The following is a 21,091-nucleotide window of genomic DNA, read 5'->3' on the forward strand; positions in this document are numbered from 1 at the left end:
CACTCAACATTTCAAATATGGTGCTGCAATTTATTCCATTTTTCAAGCAAAGCTTAATGCAAATTCTTCGATACATCTAAAAATAAAAATGTGCCGAACAAACAAAAATGTGCATAACCTTTTCAATGGTCAACAACAAACTAAATATTTAAAACAGCTGAGAATGCAAATGTACATCAGGAATCTGTGTACCAACAAGATTAAAAAAATTACCATCAATCAGACGTATATAAAACCCGCAAAATTAAAAAATTCCTGTTTCTTTTTGATTACACCTCATACTGACGTTTGTTTGACATGTGGGACAGTTTCAGAGATTCTGAAGAAATTGAACCTGCAGAACACTGAAGATAGATGAAAACTGTCCTGAGAAAGCCAACATAGTCATTCTTCCAGCATTCCATATGTGAAGGAAACAGGAAAAGATTAACAACTGGTACAATGGGAAGTACCCACTGCCACACACTTCAAAATGGGTTGCATAATGTGATTGTAGATGTAGATATATCAGTTAAGAAGCATGATCTTTTACCTGACCGAATGTAATCGGAAACTTAATGCCAGGTTATAACTGTGAGTAGGATTGGAACTCAAACCGGAGACCTCTGTCTTTCACGATGAGTGCTCTGCAAACTGAACTATGCAAGCTCAACTCACAGCCTGCCCCCACAGCTGTACTTCTGCCAGTACCTCTCTCCTACCCTCCAAACGGCACAGAAGTTTTCTTTCACACCTGGCATGATTACCGTATTTACTCGAATCTAAGCTGCACTTTTTTTCCGGTTTTTGTAATCCAAAAAACCGCCTGCGGCTTAGAATCGAGTGCAAAGCAACTGAAGTTCTGAAAAATGTTGGTAGGTGCCGCCACAACTAACTTCTGCCATCGAATATATGTAGCGCTACACAGGTATCCTTTGTAGGCACAAAGATATACTGGCGCCAAAACCGCTGCGTCAGTAAATAAAATTAAAAAAAAAATTGGAAGACGAGCTTTTTTTCTCCGCCCCGAGTTTCGACCACTGCATTTTCATACATTATCCAACGAAGTAAATACAAATTCCATATTGTTCATCTTCGAATTTCAATGTACTACCCCAGATCACGTAAGAATCTGGGGTACTACGAAAATCCGACTGGTAATACTGAGATTTTTGTCAATATGGCCAACTCTACGTTCTGAATTTTTTCCTACCTGTAAGAAGAGATGGTTGCTAATAGGAACCTGATGAAATGTGAATCACATGCAGTATTCACCATAAGAATAGTACCAATATAAACATTTTGCCATGTATTCTTTCGTGTTTGCTTCTATCTCATTTAAATCCTGTCTGCCAAATAAACTACGAAACTAGAGTGAGACAACAGCAAACGCGGAAGAATATACGTATCGTGTCATGTTTATATTCGTATTACTCTTACGCCTAATAGTGATACAGTCAGAAATGAAGCACGGCAACTGACTAGATTTTTAAATCTAAGATGACTAATTTCTGTGCAGAATTTGATGTACTAAAGAAGCGGCCGCAAAGATTTTCAAACGGAGAAAAATTTTCGCCAAACTCTCGTTCAGAACACGTCCTATCATACGCAGTCTATTATTTGGTTCTTGTTGATCATTATCAAAGAAAGCAGCAGTGTAAGTAACAACAAATAGCAGTCTCTTGCCATTGTTTCGCTAATGAGACGATTCCTCTCTTTTTTTTTAATTGTAGGCGGCGGTAGCGCGCACAAAAGCAAGCCATGCCGCGAGCAGCGACAGGCCGTAAACACGCACTATCAGAATGCGACAAACAATGCATGACACAGTATAGTAATGCATTTTCAGCTTAGAGTGACTGACGTAAACACCTATAACATAGAAAACGGCACTTATCAGATCAAAGCAAAATAAGCAATCGATTCAAACCAGACGAAGCACGTGAAAAAGGAAGGGTATCCGTATAAATACGGACAGAGCGCCTGACGCATAGCAATGGCTACCTGGTAAAGCTTAACTGCTAAGCTTTCGACTCGAACCAAACTACTGTAGCTGTATCGTCATTCATTCGACCTAAATTGTGTCTCATATTACAATGGACCAACTTTGTTTCGATTTGGAGGTACGGCCTAAAACCTTTCTCTCCCCTTGAATTTCGAGTCTCAAATTTCAGGTGCGGCTTAGATTTGGGAATTTTTTTTTTCCTTTATTTCGAGTCTCATTTTTCAGGTGTGGCTTAGATTTTCGAGTGCGGCTTAGATTCGAGTAAATACGGTAGCACTATTGGAAGAAAGAATATTTTAGAGAAGTGGGTTAACCACAACTTTGGGGGATTGTTTCCAGTAATATTTTTCACTCTGCAGTGCAATGTGTGCCAATTTGAAATTTTCTGGCAGATTAAAACTATGTGCTACACTGAGACTCGAACCTGAGATCTATGCCTTTGGTGGGCAAATGTTCTACTGACTGAGCTAGCTAAGCACAACTCATGACCCACCCTCATAACTCTACTTCTGCTACTACCTCTCCCCTACCTTCCAAACTTCATAGAGGGTCTCATGTTTGAGTCCCATCCTAACACCCTGTTTTAATCTGTCAGGATGTTTAAAACCAGTGGTCACACTGCTGTAGAGTGAAAATTAATTCTGGAAACATTCCCCCAAGGCTATGGCTAAGCCATTTCTCTGCAGTGTATTTTCTTCCAGGAGTGGGCTTGTTAGCTGCAACTGAATGGTCAATACGCATTAGTTCATCGTACAGGACAGCGTTACATCCAGCTGTCGTAAGTGGTTGTAAAATTTGTTGGAGAAATCTTGTACTCTTAGATCTCTGCCTATTTGCTAATGAAGGTATGAGCATGTGTTATTGTGTCTCATGAGGTATTAATTCTTCATCCAGATACGGCAGTCAGATGTAGTCCCACTATGTTGTTGTTGTCTTCAGTCCTGAGACTGGTTTGATGCAGCTCTCCATGCTGCTCTTCCTGTGCAAGCTGCTTCATCTCCCAGTACGTACTGCAGCTTACATCCTTCTGAATCTGCTTAGTGTATTCATCTCTAGGTCTCCCTCTACGATTTTTACCCTCCACTCTGCCCTCCAATACTAAATTGGTGATCCCCAGATGTCTCAGAACATGTCCTACCAACCAATTCCTTCTTCTAGTCAAATTGTGCCACAAACTCCTCCCCAATTCTATTGATTAGTTATGTGATCTACCCATCTAATCTTCAGCATTCTTCTGTAGCACCACATTTCGAAAGCTTCTATTCTCTTCTTGTCCAAACTATTTACCGTCCATGTTTCACTTCCATACATGGCTACACTCCATACAAATACTTTCAGAAACGACTTCCTGACACTTAAATCTACACTCAGAAATGCTTTCCTTTCCATTGCCAGTCGGCATTTTATATCCTCTCTACTTCGACCATCATCAGTTATTTTGCTCCCCAAATAGCAAAACTCTTTTATTACTTGAAGAGTATCAGTTGCAAAGCGATTTAGAAAAGATTGCTGTATGGTGTGGCAGGTAGCAGTTAACACTAAACAACGAAAAGTGTGAGGTGATCCACATGAGTTCCAAAAGAAATCCGTTGGAATTCGATTACTTGATAAATAGTACAATTCTCAAGGCTGTCAATTCAACTAAGTACCTGGGTGTTAAAATTACGAACAACTTCAGTTGGAAAGACCACATAGATAATATTGTGGGGAAGGCGAGGCAAAGGTTGCGTTTCATTGGCAGGACACTTAGAAGATGCAACAAGTCCACTAAAGAGACAGCTTACAATACACTTGTTCGTCCTCTGTTAGAATATTGCTGCGCGGTGTGGGATCCTTACCAGGTGGGATTGACGGAGGACATTGAAAGGGTGCAAAAAAGGGCAGCTCGTTTTGTATTATCACGTAATAGGGGAGAGAGTGTGGCAGATATGATACGCGAGTTGGGATGGAAGTCATTAAAGCAAAGACTTTTTCGTCGCAGCGAGATCTATTTACGAAATTTCAGTCACCCACTTTCTCTTCTGAATGCGAAAATATTTTGTTGAGCCCAACCTATATAGGTAGGAATGATCATCAAAATAAAATAAGAGAAATCAGAGCTCGAACAGAAAGGTTTAGGTGTTCGTTTTCCCTGCACGCTGCTCGGGAGTGGAATGGTAGAGAGATAGTATGATTGTGGTTTGATGAACCCTCTGCCAAGCACTTAAATGTGAATTGCAGAGTAATCATGTAGATGTAGATTTCCTCATCTAATTCCCTCAGCATCACCCGATTTAATTCGACTACATTCCATTATCCTCGTTTTGCTTTTGCTTTTGTTGATGTTCATCTTATACCCTCCTTTCATGACACTGTCCCACTATGTACTCTGTCATCTTGAGTGCTTTTTCATTATAACTTTTTCATAATTCTTCATCCTCACAGCCTTATCTTAAGCAACCAGCATTGGAGCTTCTGCTGCTCTCTATCTTCCTCTTTTAAGCCACAGATACATCTGATTTCTATCAGTATCTTAAGTTGTCCAGACAGTTTGTGCATTATGCGATTTTCTGTTTTGATGTTATGTTGCAGAAGTGAGTCAGTGTCATTACCTTCTGAATTCTGTGAGAACCTCCTTGAAACCTTCCTAACTTGGGCAATAATTCCCCTCTTTCCATTTGTCATCTCAGACTGTATTATTTGATGCATAAGTGGATCATTCACTTGCTGGGTCGCAATGAGTTGACCCTTCACACGGTGGCTGTCAGGAATGGCGGGAGATGGGTCTTGCCTCTGTGTTACTTATGACTGCTGAGGGGAGAGAAATGTAAGGAGAGGGTAGTGCCACCTGCTTCCGCAGTGCTGACACCATTACAGTGCTGACACCATTATGTCTAATTTTGTGCTTATACAAAAGCAGAGGTGACAAATGCAGAAATATTGGTTGGTTGGTTGTTTGTGGGAAGAGACCAAACAGTGAGGTCATCGGTCTCATCGGATTAGGGAAGGATGGGGAAGAAGTCGGCCATGCCCTTTCAAAGAAACCATCCCAGCATTTGCCTGGAGTGATTTAGGGAAATCACGAAAAACCTAAATCAGGATAGCCAGACAGAAATATTGGCAGGGCTCAGAGAAAAATTAATATTTTCCAACTAGAGCAGATTTTCTCCACTACTGGCAGCAACAGTAAAAAGGATCAACTTATTGTGGAAAAATAGTACCTGCCAAATTCAACTTTACAATTGTAATATGCTGTATCTATTTGTCTCAGACCTTGCCCTCCTTACTTACAGGTCACATATTGTTTGTCCATGACAGCACTGGGGAGTAAAATGTCAGGCAGCCACTCTGCCCTACCAAAGCTATATTCAAGTGCAGTAATTATCCAATGGTTCTATACCTGTAATTATGTTTTTGGCAATAGTTTTACCCTTCTGTGGTATTCTTCAAGAAATCTCATATTGTACGTTTATAGCATTTCCTGGTGAATATTGTAAATGAAAGTCTTTTGGGCATGCAGCTTGATCATTGTAGAACATATATTTAACAGTGATAAAGTAACATCAGGATACAGCTGCTGACTAATGTCTTCACCACTCCACTCCCATTCTATATGTGTACCAAGCAATGCAATGGCCATGGGGTGGGGGTGGCTTGCTCTCAAGCAGTCCAGTTGTGGATGTCAGTCTGGGATCTGCCTTCATCGTGCTCAGTGTTCTACTTCTACTTCTACTTCTACATCTACATCTACATCTACATTTATACTCCGCAAGCCACCCAAGGGTGTGTGGCGGAGGGCACTTTACGTGCCACTGTCATTACCTCCCTTTCCTGTTTCAGTCGCGTATGGTTCGCGGGAAGAACGACTGTCTGAAAGCCTCTGTGCGCGCTCTAATCTCTCTAATTTTACATTCGTGATCTCCTCGGGAGGTATAAGTAGGGGGAAGCAATATATTCGATACCTCATCTCGAAACCTGGCGAACAAGCTACACCACGATGCAGAGCGCCTCTCTTGCAGAGTCTGCCACTGGAGTTTGTTAAACATCTCCGTAACGCTATCACGGTTACCAAATAACCCTGTGACGAAACGCACCGCTCTTCTTTGGATCTTCTCTGTCTCTTCCGTCAACCCGATCTGGTACGGATCCCACACTGATGAGCAATACTCAAGTATAGGTCGAACGAGTGTTTTGTAAGCCACCTCCTTTGTTGATGGACTACATTTTCTAAGGACTCTCCCAATGAATCTCAACCTGGTACCCGCCTTACCAACAATTAATTTTATATGATCATTCCACTTCAAATCGTTCCGCACGCATACTCCCAGATATTTTACAGAAGTAACTGCTACCAGTGTTTGTTCCGCTATCATATAATCATACAATAAAGGATCCTTCTTTCTATGTATTCTCAATACATTACATTTGTCTATGTTAAGGGTCAGTTGCCACTCCCTGCACCAAGTGCCTATCCGCTGCAGATCTTCCTGCATTTCGCTACAATTTTCTAATGCTGCAACTTCTCTGTATACTACAGCATCATCCGCGAAAAGCCGCATGGAACTTCCGACACTATCTACTAGGTCATTTATATATATTGTGAAAAGCAATGGTCCCATAACACTCCCCTGTGGCACGCCAGAGGTTACTTTAACATCTGTAGACGTCTCTCCGTTGAGAACAACATGCTGTGTTCTGTTTGCTAAAAACTCTTCAATCCAGCCACACAGCTGGTCTGATATTCCGTAGGCTCTTACTTTGTTTATCAGGCGACAGTGCGGAACTGTATCGAACGCCTTCCGGAAGTCAAGAAAAATAGCATCTACCTGGGAGCCTGTATCTAATATTTTCTGGGTCTCATGAACAAATAGAGCGAGTTGGGTCTCACACGATCGCTGTTTCCGGAATCCATGTTGATTCCTACATAGTAGATTCTGAGTTTCCAAAAACGACATGATACTCGAGCAAAAAACATGTTCTAAAATTCTACAACAGATCGACGTCAGAGATATAGGTCTATAGTTTTGCGCATCTGCTCGACGACCCTTCTTGAAGACTGGGACTACCTGTGCTCTTTTCCAATCATTTGGAACCTTCCGTTCCTCTAGAGACTTGCGGTACACGGCTGTTAGAAGGGGGGCAAGTTCTTTCGCGTACTCTGTGTAGAATTGAATTGGTATCCCGTCAGGTCCAGTGGACTTTCCTCTGTTGAGTGATTTCAGTTGCTTTTCTATTCCTTGGACACTTATTTCGATGTCAGCCATTTTTTCGATTGTGCGAGGATTTAGAGAAGGAACTGCAGTGCGGTCTTCCTCTGTGAAACAGCTTTGGAAAAAGGTGTTTAGTATTTCAGCTTTACGCTTGTCATCCTCTGTTTCAATGCCATCATCATCCCGGAGTGTCTGGACATGCTGTTTCGAGCCACTTACTGATTTAACGTAAGACCAGAACTTCCTAGGATTTTCTGTCAAGTCGGTACCTACTATTTTACTTTCGAATTCACAAAACGCTTCACGCATAGCCCTCCTTACGCTAACTTTGACATCGTTTAGCTTCTGTTTGTCTGAGAGGTTTTGGCTGCGTTTAAATTTAGAGTGAAGCTCTCTTTGCTTTCGCAGTAATTTCCTAACTTTGTTGTTGTACCACGGTGGGTTTTTCCCGTCCCTCACAGTTTTACTCGGCACGTACCTGTCTAAAACGCATTTTACGATTGCCTTGAACTTTTTCCATAAACACTCAACATTGTCAGTGTCGGAACAGAAATTTTCGTTTTGATCTGTTAGGTAGCCTGAAATCTGCCTTCTATTACTCTTGCTAAACAGATAAACCTTCCTCCCTTTTTTTATATTCCTATTAACTTCCATATTCAGGGATGCTGCAACGGCCTTATGATCACTGATTCCCTGTTCTGCGCTTACAGAGTCGAAAAGTTCGGGTCTGTTTGTTATCAGTAGGTCCAAGATGTTATCTCCACGAGTCGGTTCTCTGTTTAATTGCTCGAGCTAATTTTCGGATAGTGCACTCAGTATAATGTCACTCGATGCTCTGTCCCTACCACCCGTCCTAAACATCTGAGTGTCCCAGTCTATATCTGGTAAATTGAAATCTCCACCTAAGACTATAACATGCTGAGAAAATTTATGTGAAATGTATTCCAAATTTTCTCTCAGCTGTTCTGCCACTAATGCTGCTGAGTCGGGGGGGCGGTAAAAGGAGCCAATTATTAACCTAGCTCGGTTGTTGAGTGTAACCTCCACCCATAATAATTCACAGGAACTATCCACTTCTACTTCACTACAGGATAAACTACTACTAAAAGCAACGAACACTCCACCACCGGTTGCATGCAATCTATCCTTTCTAAACACCGTCTGTATGTTTGTAAAAATTTCGGCAGAATTTATCTCTGGCTTCAGCCAGCTTTCTGTACCTATAACGATTTCAGCTTCGGTGCTTTCTATCAGCGCTTGAAGTTCCGGTACTTTACCAACGCAGCTTCGACAGTTTACAATTACAATACCGATTGCTGCTTGGTCCCCGCATGTCCTGACTTTGCCCCGCACCCGTTGAGGCTGTTGCCCTTTCTGTACTTGCCCGAGGCCATCTAACCTAAAAAACCGCCCAGCCCACGCCACACAACCCCTGCTACCCGTGTAGCCGCTTGTTGCGTGTAGTGGACTCCTGACCTATCCAGCGGAACCCGAAACCCCACCACCCTATGGCGCAAGTCGAGGAATCTGCAGCCCACACGGTCGCAGAACCGTCTCAGCCTCTGATTCAGACCCTCCACTCGGCTCTGTACCAAAGGTCCGCAGTCAGTCCTGTCGACGATGCTGCAGATGGTGAGCTCTGCTTTCATCCTGCTAGCGAGACTGGCAGTCTTCACCAAATCAGATAGCCGCTGGAAGCCAGAGAGGATTTCCTCCGATCCATAGCGACACACATCATTGGTGCCGACATGAGCGACCACCTGCAGATGGGTGCACCCTGTACCCTTAATGGCATCCGGAAGGACCCTTTCCACATCTGGAATGACTCCCCCCGGTATGCACACGGAGTGCACTTTGGTTTTCTTCCCCTCCCTTGCTGCCATATCCCTAAGGGGCCCCATTACGCGCCTGACGTTGGAGCTCCCAACTACCAGTAAGCCCACCCTCTGCGACCGCCCGGATCTTGCAGACTGAGGGGCAACCTCTGGAACAGGACAAGCAGCCATGTCAGGCCGAAGATCAGTATCAGCCTGAGACAGAGCCTGAAACCAGTTCGTCAGACAAACTGGAGAGGCCTTCCGCTCAGCCCTCCGGAATGTCTTTCGCCCCCTGCCACACCTTGAGACGACCTCCCACTCTACCACAGGTGAGGGATCAGCCTCAATGCGGGCAGTATCCCGGGCAACCACAGTCGTAGCCCGATCGGGGGATGCGTGGGACGAGCTGGCTGTCCCCGACAAACCCCCATCCGGACCCCCACAGTGATGACCATTGGCAACAGCCTCAAGCTGTGTGACTGAAGCCAACACTGCCTGAAGCTGGGAGCGAAGGGATGCCAACTCAGCCTGCATCCGAACACAGCAGTTGCAGTCCCTATCCATGCTAAAAACTGTTGTGCAAAGAACGTCTGAACTAATCTACAGAGCGCAAACAAATCGACACAAAATTTAAACGGTTATTAAAATACAAGATTGCCTAGTAAATGCAGTAATGCTGCCACTTGAGCACTGCTGACACACTGCTCGGCGGCGGAAGGAGACTACGCGATTTTACACTATTCAGGTACTAAAACGCGATGCTGCAACTATCAAATACTATAATACGCCCAAAATTTATGAATTAAACAATGCAAGTACCAAAAACACGCAAAGAAATTAAGAATTAAACTATGTAACAAATGAGTGAGCTAGGAGTATACGACTTGCTGCTGCAGCTGCTTATCCAACGGCGGCAGGGAGCACACTCCACTATGCAGCTACAGTGTTAAGTTTCCATGGTAAATAATTCATTCTGGAAGCGTGCCTGAAAGACACTCAAGCAGTTTTTTTCTTCATTGCAATTTTTCTCTATTGCTAGTCTCCCCCCGCTTCTACATTTCTAACATTTGTATCTTTACCCAAGTGGTTGTGCTCTGCTTTCACAAGTTTCCCTCTAACTACACTTAGTTTTATTCTAAATGTTTCATGTAAGTGGGTGTGTTTAATCTTTTTCTGGCCACAACATATACCAGCCCATAACTGGCAAAACATGGACTACCAAAGAGAGCCATTTGGGAAACAACCCATCATGTACGAGCTATTGTGTAAACCCATTCGGTTTTTTACGTTGGCATGACTATCACCAAGTTGTTAGTGAAGATGATCCGGCATAGGCAAAGAGTGTATTCTGACAACACACAATATCCTGTTAAAATATGATAGTTGTGACCTTGGAGCCTGTTTCATCACACATGCAATTTCAATTCTTCCCCCAAGAGAGAAGTTTCTCACTACTCTGCAAGTGGGAACTTGCGTTACAACAGGTCCTTGGAACCTGCCACCCACTTGGCCTTAATTTCCATTAATTTCTTTGGTCTGAATAATCCTTTCTTCACTACCTTTAGTGTCTTATTTTATGACCTGTCTACTTTTAAGATTTAAGTGTCAAGAAGTCTTTTCTGAAAGTATTTGTATGGAGTGTAGCCCTGTATGGAAGTGAAACAAGGACGATACACAGTTTAGACAAGAGGAGAATAGAAGCTTTCAAAATGTGGTGCTACAGAAGAATGCTGAAGATTAGAGGGGTAGATAACGTAACTAATGAGGAGGTACTGAGTAGAATTGGGGAGAAGCGAAATCTGTGGCACAACTTAACTTGAAGAAGGGATCAGTTGATAGGACACGTTCTGAGGCATCAAGGAGTCACCAATTTAGTGTCAGAGGGCAGCATGGAGGGTAAAAATCGTAGAGTGAGACCAAGAGATGAATACACTAAGCAGACTCAGAAGGACGTCAGTTGCAGTAGGTACTTAGAGATGAAGCAGCTTGCACACGGTATAGTAACATGGAGAGTGCATGAAACCAGTCTCTGGACTGAAGACCACAACTACTACTTTTCCCAATCCCCCATCTCTACCAGTGGTAACATTCTTAGTAACACATGCACTATGTTTTGTCAGGTACCTCTGTATTGCATATTGCACTATCTTCCACCTCTCAGGTTTTCAAATCTCATCTGGTGGAGTCTCCAACAACCAATCTTTCCTTCAAATGCCATCCAGTAAGCCTCCCCTGGGTAAGTTTTCCATAAACCTCCCCATTCGTTTTCCTTCATCCCTCTTGTCTTCTCCTTCAACCCTCCTGCCAGAAAAGCCACTGACTCTGAAAGCTTCCAAATTTCTATATATACATGTGTTTCCTGCTGCCACCTGGTGAGTAAACTTTTTATCTGTCCAATTACATTACATTTTCAAAAGCAGCGTGAGTCGTGCTTCGGTAGCTCAGTTGGTAGAGCACTTGCCCGCGAAAGGCAAAGGTCCCGAGTTCGAGTCTTGGTCGGGCACACAGTTTTAATCTGCCAGGAAGTTTCATATCAGCGCACACTCCGCTGCAGAGTGAAAATCTCATTCTGGAAACATCCCCCAGGCTGTGGCTAAGCCATGTCTCCGCAATATCCTTTCTTTCAGGAGTGCTAGTTCTGCAAGTTTCGCAGGAGAGCTTCTGTAAAGTTTGGAAGGTAGGAGACGAGGTACTGGCAGAAGTAAAGCTGTGAGTACCGGGCGTGAGTCGTGCTTCGGTAGCTCAGTTGGTAGAGCACTTGCCCGCGAAAGGCAAAGGTCCCGAGTTCGAGTCTCGGTCGGGCACACAGTTTTAATCTGCCAGGAAGTTTCGTCTTCTTCTCTGCCAAATTCACTGTCTCTCTGTCCCACTGCCACTCTTTGCCCAATCTTTTTCTTTCCCAGTGTCACTGTCTCTCTCTTTCTCACTTACTGTCTGCTGCCTTTCTCTTCAATGAGCACTGTCTCCTCTCCACATGTGCTCAGTGATTCACCATCACTGTCTCCTCCCTCTTTTTTTTTCTCCACTGGCACTGTCTCCTCTCTCTTTCACTGTCACTGTCTCTGGGCTACTCTTTTTCGGTACAAAAAGCACAAATACGACACATGCCAAAATTTTTGGTAAAGTAGGCAGAATGTGGATCCAAGCAGTAGGTTCCCCATTTTTCTGTCAGAGTCTTTTAAAGAGGAGCACATTCGGCTTTTTTGTTCTCTGGCAGCGGCATACTTCAGCTGGTTTCCTCCTCCTTCCTGTTACACCAGAGTGTGCTGCTTATATAAAGTGAATTCTGTCATCAAGTAAGATTTTAGATTATTTATGTACTTCAAAACATTTACATACTTTGACATACACAATAACAAATAAGTATGCATAAATCAAATCATTTTAGGCTACACCTAAAGTATACTGTCAAATGTGCAGCTGGATTTGCAAGTACAAAGAATTCTGTACTACAAAATAATTTTTTGTGAGGAGCTTACACTGTCAAGTGGTACCACTGAATGATTTGCCGATCAAAACAATCTGTATAGGCATGAAGTGACTATTACATGACAACAGTGTGTTTAAGTTTTATTGGTGAAAAAATGGTGACTGAAAACATAGTTTGACCTCAGGAACCATGCGATGATCCCACAACCTTGTGTTCACTACATCAGTTAAAAATAAATTTACACCTCGTACAAGATATTAGGTGCATATTTTATTAGGTATATGAGTATGGTAACTTTGATCTGGATCTCAGTAACAGACAAGGATATCGTAAAAAGTTTTGGAGTTCCCCAGGAACATACTCGTAAGCAAATATAATGAACATTTTGATGATCTGCCATGAATAGAAATTAGATGTGGCCATGCCCAAAACTGATATTTTTGGTACCCAAAAAAATCAGGGTTTTTCATGGTTTCTCAGGAAATGGCACTTTTGTAAGCCATCTACGATCCAGCCCAGACCACACCTAATACAAAATTACCAAACAATTTGCTCAATTTGCCTGGGCTGGAGGAAAGTGTAATGTTTACATTTTGACCCTGTAGTGTAGGATAGCTACAGTATATACATTGTTCTGATAGGTATACAAATGCCTGGTAGCATAAGGGCAATCCAAGCCACTGGAGTATTAGCTCTGTGAACAGTAGAACACAACATGTGACCCCTCTGAAAGATTGCATTTTGGCATGCAGGTTTTTGGAACATACTGATACCATGCACTGCCGTACATAGAGCAATTTTAGAACAGCTGAAATCATCTACATCATCTGTGATAATGACACACCAAAATGATGCTGGGTAATTTTACTCTTCACTATAGTCCAAAGGGAAGTGAACCTCAGACATACTTTATTTCCAGTCGGCACACTACTGTATTGCCTTCAGTGTTGTGGAGTCTTGTTTTTAACTACAGGTATTTTCAGTTTCAAATATGGTGTATCCAAGCATTAGACATTATTAATCTGTGGAAGTAGACGTGGCGTATCTACTGCAGCACTGCAAAGAATCCGAAGGAAACTTTACCGACCATCTTTAATTTACGGGTGATAAGTGTGTGTATTAATCTCATTTCACGGTATATTGTCAATCGCAATGAGCAGTTGTCCTCATTGCAATATCATTGCTAGGTCATGTGGCACTGATGAGGAACAGTAATGTCTTGAGAAATATTTACTGCTGGTAGAGTCCTGTCCTGCTTTCAGTATTCACACACTGAAAGGCAGGGGGGGGGGGGGGTTGGGATAGGAGATTTATGAGTACACCCACAAGGATAACATCATTTTATTGACAAGTGACGTGATAAGCAGTTCATCACTGTAAAGACCAAATGAAACACGTCATAGTGAGGGCTGCCTGAACAATCACATCAATGCATACACAGTGTGATCCCCTATGACGCCAATGTAGGTGTGTATTCATGTATTTAAACAACCAAAAGTGTGCAGAATGGTATCTGCAATAGATTGTCCGCAATATCTTGCACTGTTTGTTGCAATTCAACAACGGTTCTTGCAGGCACCAGACAATGAGTATGTTTTTACTCACTACGTCCCATACACATTCAGTTTGTGAAAGATATGGTGATCTTGCTTGAAATGTGCAGAGATCATGGGGAAGAGCAAGTGGAGAGCTGGGCGTTTATGACTGAGGATGTTCAGACTCTACACAAATTGTTTTGTAAAATTTCTGTTCCTAAAATGTTTATTTCTTTTCTTTTTTTCTGAAGTGCATGGATGCAGTGTCCACACAGACACCCAAAGTCCCTTCCTTGACCAAGGTGCTGAAAGCAAGGACCCATAGCACCAGTGCTGATGTGGAATGGGTGGCAATGATGGCACATATCCCATCAGCTTCCAAAGGTTCAAGTTACAGAGAGAGTGTAACTACCTTGCTTTGTAACAGAAAAATGAATAAGGGACTTGGTCAGAGCTGAATAAGTGACTACATTACATTGCAACACCACTGTTCCACGAAGAGAGAAGAGGACAAGAAAGGTCAAAACCACACACAGTATGGACACAAACATTCACCACCAAACAGTAACCTAGATAATGTTTCTCTACATGCCCAGTAGGTAATCCAAAGTAGTACATATAACAAGCAACAGCAGCCACTCTAAGCCACACCCAAGCTTACTCAACTAGTAAATTCACATTTAGTGCCTTAATTAGCTTAGTGCCACTGACAACATCATCAATAGGCCCCTTAGAACAAACTATGTCTGTTCTTACAGGCGCTAGCCAAGGTGGGGACCTAACCGCTTTTAAAACTAAATAGGACTAGCCATAACTTAAAAGCGAATGTGCTGTAACAGTAAAGTGCGCCTTAGGCTACTTAAGCACCACCAAGTGAGTAAATGCTGAGGGAGGAGGATGATGGCGATAACAAATACACATTCCTTGTTCCTTAGTACTACACAAGAACAATTAAATAACTGTGGAAACACCCATAACAAACAACATGGACAAGCATAAAACATACAAGTCCCCTTGCACTTTTAAAAGCAGTCAAAATGCACATTTCTGAGACTACACATCAATTACAGGTAAGTCATCCCCAATTTACAATGGGAACACACAAAACCAATATGAGTAAATATGAACAGCAATACCCTTTAATATGCCAACATACTTACAGGTAGAAACAATGAGATCGTAGCCAACTAAAATCCAACCAGACAAATACAACGCAGTGTCAGACACAGTTCTCACAAACATGTTCTCCGATCACACCATTAAATGGACATTTAACGAACAGTGGTACCGCCAGTCTCAATTTAGTGACTGGTATTGCACTTAGTCCACATGTTCGATGCTTTCCAGTCATCCTCTCAGGAGAGTGCAAACTATTTCCCTGGTAGTAAAGGCTACTAGTGTCGTATCACTAAGACTAAATTTCAAACAGCAGCTACATGGCCTTAACATAAGCTAACACAGCACAACAGACAACCAAATTATAGGCCACTATCTTTCACTTGACTGAACTAGCAAACACACGACACGTGCACCTCATCATTGATCGCACGTCACAGGGGAACCACTCGCAGTGGATCACAAGCCAATGACATTACAAACCGGCTCTGACAACAGTTTGTGGGTCCTGACCACAGGAAGAATTATAAACACTGAACTACCAATGTACACCCAACACGTGTAACTTATCTCCAGATGCAAGTCACGGTGAAACCACTCCCCATGGAGCTATACTTGATTCCTGTAACACATGACACAAAATAGATCAGGAACACATAAGCCTTTTACTCTTCCTACAAAAGCACGCCAAAAATCACATGTGAGATACAAGCCACCAGTAACAGCTGTTAATCTGGCGATGGTAGAAGCTAACCACGGAAACAAAGTCCTTCCGCATTTCAAAATAAGTCAATAAATAATGTGACAGCGGAAGAACAACTCCAAATCACTTCCACTTTCAGCTGCATACTGCAACGCTAATGCATAACTTTCTCAACTAAACAAACTTTTAGGACAGCGAGCATAAACCGATGATGAAAGGCCAACCAGGCACTTCAAACAACGAAAGGTGAGAAGTGTGACCAGAGAACTGAACAAACACTTAGCTGCCAAGACTGCCAGCTGGTTCTGTCCTGAAGCATGTTCCATGAGAGAAGACCACACTCGCAGCTGCTACACACATGATGTTGCATGAACAGCTGTCAGACAGACAGTGCCCCACATGGAAGCTGGTGGAATTTTCAAATCGCACAAAGTGGGACCGCGCAGCAGGACACCCTCCCCCCCCCCTCCAAGACGGACCTCCACTGGTAGTCCAATTTTAAGTTTAAAGTGACATCTACTTATAGGAGCTTTCTCATTAAGAAGTGAGCTTGTGTTGCCTACCTCCAACTTGTTATAATACGATCGCTTCTGGTGCCTCAAATATGCTACTCAAATACCAGTGATCCCTTTCTCTTCAGCATATGACAACTACAGGTCAGACAAACCACATGAAATGCCAAGAATAACTTTAAAGTTGATTACTATGCATCCCATCAGCCCAAAGCACCTAGTCTTCCATAACCACAGACACACTCTGCTACCACTGAAACATGCAGAGTGCGGAAAAGGGGGTGTGGAGAGTTGAGTGTTTACGACTGATGAAGTTCAGGCTGACAAATTTTTGTTGTAAAATTTCTTTTTCCTTATTTCTTAAATTCCTTCTGTTTTCAAAAGTGCATCTACAGTTGGCTAGATGCAGCATCCATCGAGACACCCAATGTCCCCTCCTTGACCCAGTTGATGGAAGCAACAACCCCAGCTACTGATACGGCATCGGTGGCAATGATAGGGTGCGCCCCATCAGCTGCCGAAGGAGCAAGGTGCAGAGAAAGCAGAACTATCTAGCTCTGTAACAGACAACTGAATAAGTGACTAGGTCAGAACTGAATAAGTGAGTATGTCATACTGCAAGGCACAACACCACTGTTTGATGACATAAAAAAAAGCAAAAGAGCAAAACATTACTTAAGCAAGGGCATAAAACTTAATCAGAAAACCTGAACAAGTTCCGACTTCACTATTATTATTGAGCATTGTCTTATGCACTGCCATTAAAGTAAACCGGAACTGCATTATTGAAAACCAGGTTAGAGTAAATTTTGAAAACACACACACACACACACACACACACACACACACACACACACACACACACACACGACTGCCGATGGATGAAGTTGCCAACTTTTCACATGATGTTCAAATTGTTTGCATATCAATTAACAAGAACAAAATATTTTTCTGTAAACAGTAACAGAATATCTGCACGTAAAATATAAAAATTTCAATAAATCAGCAGTATGTCAGCACAGCCAGAGAACCATGGAAATATAAACTGACGACTCAGTGAGTGCCTCTCATGCCTACTTGTATTAGTTGTTTTGTCAACAAGGCTGTTGACATCAGAAATTGTAACAATAATTATACTACTATTCTAGTTAATAACCCACTGCAGTACATGAAAGTGACAGCTTGATGAACAAAATCAAGTTGTTTACACAATGTAATCTCTGTTACAACATGTGTGTTTCTTTCTAGCCCTATTTGTGACATTGCAAGCTAAGTATTAGTTACAAGATACGGCCACAGTAGCATTCATGGTGGTTAACTGCACTTTATGATGATGATGATGATGATGATGATGATGATGATCTCATACACAATCAGCCAGAACTTTATGACCACGTGTACATGTGTGTGCGTGGGCCTGCGTGTGAGATATTTATTACCAGAGGAGAGGTGTTAACAATAAACCCATATCCAAAATTTAAATATATGCCCCTTTTCTTGCTCTCCATTCAAGATAAACCAGACAATATCCCAAGAGCCATAGTATACACAGACTGTTTTTTTACTCCCATTGTGAAGCACAAGAATAAAGCCAGCTGTAAACGAATGTTGCAACAACATTTTTGGAATCTATTTCATTCAATGACAAGTTTTAATCTCCCCCCCCCCCCACTCCCGCCCACACACACACACACACACACACACACACACACACACACACACACACACTATCCATACAAGAAGTACTATCACTAATTCATCACTTGCAGCTGTGTGTTTTAAATGGCAGATATCTTACAAATGTAAATAATAATCCATGTTCCTAGTACTCAGCAGATAAAAACACAAATAAACAGGCAAATCACACTATATATATGTTTACAATTTAGACATTGTGGTGTTCTCTGTGTTATATTTACCATACTTAAATTATTAAATATATGGTTCTGAGCCCCACTATGAACCATAGACCTTGCCGTTGGTGGGGAGGCTTGTGTGCCTCAGCAATACAGATGCCGTACCGTAGGTGCAACCACAAAGGAGGGGTATCTGTTGAGAGGCCAGACAAACATATGGTTCCTGAAGAGGGGCAGCAGCCTTTTCAGTAGTTGCAGAGCCAACAGTCTGGATGATTGACTGATCTGGCCTTGTAACACTAACCAAAACGGCCTTGCTGTGCTGGTACTGCGAACGGCTGAAAGCAAGGGGAAACTACGGCCATAATTTTTCCCAGGGGCATGCAGCTTTACTGTATGGTTAAATGATGATGGCGTCCTCTTGGGTAAAATATTCCGGTGGTAAAATAGTCCCCCATACGGATCTCCGGGCGGGGACTACTCAAGAGGATGTCGTTATCAGGAGAAAGAAAACTGGCGTTCTACGGATCGGAGTGTGGAATGTCAGATCCCTTAATCGGGCAGGTAGGTTAGAAAATTTAAAAAGGGAAATGGATAGGTTAAAGTTAGATATAGTGGGAATTAGTGAAGTTCGGTGGCAGGAGGAACAAGACTTCTGGTCAGGTGAATACAGGGTTATAAATACAAAATCAAATAGGAGTAATGCAGGAGTAGGTTTAATAATGAATAAAAAAATAGGAGTGCGGGTAAGCTACTACAAACAACACAGTGAACGCATTATTGTGGCCAAGATAGACACAAAGCGCACGCCGACAACAGTAGTACAAACAAGTCTATATGCCAACTAGCTCTGCAGATGACGAAGAAATGTATGATGAGATAAAAGAAATTATTCAGGTAGTGAAGGGAGACGAAAATTTAATAGTCATGGGTGACTGGAACTCGAGAGTAGGAAAAGAAAGAGAAGGAAACGTAGTAGGTGAATATGGATTGGGGGGAAGAAATGAAAGAGGAAGCCACCTGGTAGAATTTTGCACAGAGCACAACTTAATCATAGCTAACACTTGGTTGGTTGTATATATGGAAGAAGCCTGGAGATACTGACAGGTTTCAGATAGATTATATAATGGTAAGGCAGGGATTTAGGAACCAGGTTTTAAATTGTAAGACATTTCCAGGGGCAGATGTGGACTCTGACCACAATCTATTGGTTATGAACTGTAGATTAAAACTGAAGAAACTGCAAAAAGGTGGGAATTTAAGGAGGTGGGACCTGGATAAACTGACTAAACCAGAGGTTGTACAGAGTTTCAGGGAGAGCATAAGGGAACAATTGACAAGAATGGGGGAAAGAAATACAGTAGAAGAAGAAGGGGTAGCTTTGAGGGATGAAGTAATGTAGGCAGCAGAGGATCAAGTAGGTAAAAAGACGAGGGTTAGTAGAAATCCTTGGGTGACAGAAGAAATATTGAATTTAATTGATGAAAGGAGAAAATATAAAAATTCAGTAAATGAAGCAGGCAAAAAGGAATACAAACGTCTCAAAAATGAGACCAACAGGAAGTGCAAAATGGCTAAGCCGGCATGGCTAGAGGACAAATGTAAGGATATAGAGGTTTCTCTCACTAGGGGTAAGATAGATACTGCCTACAGGAAAATTAAAGAGACCTTTGGAGAAAAGAGAACCACTTGTATGAATATCAAGGGCTCAGATGGAAACCCAGTTCTAAGCAAAGAAGGGAAAGCAGAAAGGTGGAAGGAGTATACAGGGTGTTACAAAAAAGTACGGCCAAACTTTCAGGAAACATTCCGCACACACAAATAAAGAAAAGATGTTATGTGGACATGTGTCCGGAAACGCGTAACTTCCATGTTCGAGCTCATTTTAGTTTCGTCAGTATGTACTGTACTTCCTCGATTCACCGCCAGTTGGCCCAATTGAAGGAAGGTAATGATGACTTTGGTGCTTGTGTTGACATGTGACTCATTGCTCTACAGTACTAGCATGAAGTGCATTAGTACGTAGCATCAAAAGGTTTGTGTTCATCACGAACATGGTTTTGCAGTCAGTGCAATGTTTACAAATGCGGAGTTGGCAGATGCCCATTTGATGTATGGATGAGCACGGGGCAATAGCCGTGGCACGGTACGTTTGTATCGAGACAGATTTCCAGAACGAAGGTGTCCCAACAGGAAGACGTTCGAAGCAACTGATTGGCGTCTTAGGAAGCACGGAACATTCCAGCCTGACTCACAACTGAGGAAGACCTAGAATGACGAGGACATCTGCAATGGACGAGGCAATTCTTCGTGCAGTTGACGATAACCCTATGTCAGCGTCAGAGAAGTTGCTGCTGTACAAGGTACCGTTGACCACGTCACTGTATGGAGAGTGCTACGGGAGAACCAGTTGTTTCCGTACCATGTACAGCGTGTGCAGGCACTATCAGCAGCTGATTGGCCTCCAAGGGTACACTTCTGTGAATGGTTCATCCAACAATGTGTCAATCCTCATTTCAGTGCAAATGTTCTCTTTACGGATGAGGCTTCATTCCCACATAATCAAATTGTAAATTTTCACAATCAACATGTGTGGGCTGACGAAAATCCGCACGCAATTGTGCAATCACATCATCAACACAGATTTTCTGTGAACGTTTGGGCAGGCATTGTTGGTGATGTCTTGATTGGGCCCCATGTTCTTCCACCTACGCTCAATGGAGCACGTTATCATGATTTCATACGGGATACTTACCTGTGCTGCTAGAACATGTGCCTTTACAAGTACGACACGACATGTGGTTCAAGCTCGGTGGAGCTCCTGCACATTTCAGTCTAAGTGTTCGTAAGCTTGTCAACAACAGATTCGATGACCAATGGATTGGCAGAGGTGGACCAATTCAATGGCCTCCACGCTCTCCTGACCTCAACCCTCTTGACTTTCATTTATGG

Source organism: Schistocerca cancellata, chromosome 1 (assembly GCF_023864275.1).
Source record: "Schistocerca cancellata isolate TAMUIC-IGC-003103 chromosome 1, iqSchCanc2.1, whole genome shotgun sequence".
In the NCBI taxonomy this organism is placed as follows: Eukaryota; Metazoa; Arthropoda; class Insecta; order Orthoptera; family Acrididae; genus Schistocerca; species Schistocerca cancellata.